This window comes from Pseudonaja textilis, chromosome 2 (genome assembly GCF_049901715.1).
Source record: "Pseudonaja textilis isolate UNSWEBS1 chromosome 2, rPseTex1.2, whole genome shotgun sequence".
In the NCBI taxonomy this organism is placed as follows: Eukaryota; Metazoa; Chordata; class Lepidosauria; order Squamata; family Elapidae; genus Pseudonaja; species Pseudonaja textilis.
The window spans coordinates 217559360-217561961 of NC_141991.1; the positions used below are offsets into that span (position 1 = coordinate 217559360).

Consider the following 2602-nt stretch of genomic DNA (forward strand, 5'->3'; position numbering starts at 1 on the left):
TTGGCAATTTGATCCCTAGTTCCTCTGTCTCTTTGAAATCCTGCCTGTACTTCTGGTAGTTGTCAGTCTACATATTGCTGGAGACTACCTTGTAGGATTTTGAGCATAACTTTGCTAGTATGCGAAATGAGTGCAATGGTGTGGTAGTTTGAACATTCTTTGGCATTGTCCTTCTTTGAAATTGGAATGTTAACTGACCTTTTCCAATCCTGTGGCCAATGTTGAGTTTTCCAAATTTGCTGGCATATTGAGTGTAGCACTTTTGCTGCATCATCTTTTAAGATTTTGAATAGCTCAGCTGGAATACTGTCACCTTCATTAGCTTTGTTGTTGCTCAGACCTCTTAAGGCCCATTTGACTTCACATTCCAGGATGTCGGGCTCTAGATCAGTGACCACCCATCATAGTTATCAGGAATGTTAAGCTCATTCTTGTATAGTTCTTCTGTGTAATTTTGTCACCTCTTCTCTCCTCTCTCTGTTAGGTCCCGCCATTTTGGTTCTTTATCATGCCCATCTTTGCATGAAACATTCCCTTCATATCTCCAATTTTCTTGAAGAGATTTCTGGTCTTCCCTATTCTATTGTTTTCTTCTATTTCTTTGTACTGTTCATTTAAGAAGGCATTCTTATCTCTTCTAGCTATTCTCTGGAATTCTGAATTCAATTGCATGTATCTTTATCTTTCTCCCTTGCCTTTCGCTTACCTTCTTTCCTCAGCCATTTGCTTACTTCAGTTTCTTTTTCTTTGGGATGATTTTAGTTGCTACCTCTTGTACAATGTTGCAAACCTCTGTCCATAGTTCTTCAGGCACTTTATCTATCAGATCTAATTCCTTAAATCCATTTGTCACCTCTACCGTATATTCATCAGGGATATGATTTGGTTCATACCTGAGTGGCCTAGTGTTTTTCCCTACTATCTTCAATTTAAGCCTGAATTTTGCAATGAGAATCTCATGATCTGAGCCACAGTCAGCTCCTGGTCTTGTTTTTACTTTCTGTGTTGACCGTCTGGTGATGTCCATGTGTAGAGTCATCTCTTGGGTTGTTGGAAAAGAGTGTTTGCTATGACCATCTTATTCTCTTGGCAAAATTCTACCAGCCTGTGCCCTGCTTCATTCTGTACTCCAAGACCAAACATGCCTGTTATTCCAGTTATCTTTTGGCTTCCTACTTTAGCATTCCAATCCCCCATGATGATAAGGACATCACCTTTGGGTGTTAATTCTAGAAAGTGTTGTAGCACTTCATAGAACCGGTAAACTTTATGCTCTTCAGCACCAGTGGTTGGGGCGTAGACTTGAACTACTGTGATGTTGAATGGTTTGCCTTGGATTCAAACTGAGATCATTCTGTCATTTTGGGGATTGTGTCTCAGTACTGCTTTTCTTACTCTTTTATTGACTATTGACCATTTCTTTCAAGAGATTCTTACCTGCAGTAGTATACCTGATGGTCACCTGAATTTAATTCACCCATTCCTGTCCATTTTGGTTTTCTGATTCCTAAAATGTCAATCTTCAGTCTTCCCATCTCTTTTTTGATCACGTCCAGCTTGGCTTGATTCATGGATCTTACATTCCAGGTTCCTATGGAGTATAGTTCTTTACAGCATCGGACTTTACTTTTACCACCAGATACATCCACAGCTGAGTGTCCTTTTGGCTTTGATCCAGTTGCTTCATTCTTTGTGGTGCTACTAGTACTAGCTCTCTGCTCTTCCCCAGTAGCATATTGGACACCTTCCAACCTGCTCATCCAGTGTCATATCTTTTTGCCTTTTGGTACTGTCCATGGAGTTTTCATAGCAACGATATTGGAATGGGTTGCCATTTCCTTCACCAGTGGATCATATTTTGTCAGACCTGTCTGTCTTGGGTGGCCCTGCATGGCATAGCTCATAGCTTCATTGTGCTACATAACCCCCTTTGCCACAACCAGGTAGTGATCCATGAAGGAAAACTCATTTACCTCAACCAAATTCTACAACCTTTATTTTCATTGTCTTAATATTTTAGCTAATGTTTTAGCTGCCTGTGAATTAGGCAATCTGTAATTCACAATAGATTTAGTTTGGTGATGTCCATAGCAGAACAGTTAAAACTAGCAACATGCTGGATAAAGTACTGTAATGTAAGCCACACCATTATTGTATGTGTGTTGACAGTACGTGCCATGGCCTGAAGCTATCCTTCAGTGGGAATCAGTGTTGTACACAAAGGCAAAGGAGTAGGATTTGATTCATAGTTATACTCACCATTTTGTCCTCCCTGGTCCATCTGTTGTAAATGCATTTAAGTAAAATGTAGGATTCTGTGGCTTCCACCCCTCCTGCTTCATGATGTTATTTGATGGCATGGAAAGTAAAAGCCCAACTGCCTCAACTTAGGATACTAGCTTGTAACAAGTATGGTGGAATTTTTCAAAATTAAGAAAGAGGTAGAAGAATCTGACAATTAATGATGGTTCTTCGTGGTTTAATACGATAATTTCTTCTTCATTGAACTCTGATTCAAAAAGGCACCTCACTTACAGTTTTTAAAATATCCATGGTCTTTTTCTTAAATACTTTTTCTAGGAGGAAACTGTCCAGGCTTTCA

General features: G+C 39.6%; 1 pseudogene; it reads right to left on the bottom strand.

Moving 5' to 3' along the window:
• Window positions 1–727: 727 nt before the first annotated feature.
• Window positions 728–1760, bottom strand: LOC113445049 (protein CFDP2 pseudogene; annotated as a pseudogene).
• Between the last annotated feature and the right edge of the window lie 842 nt (window positions 1761–2602).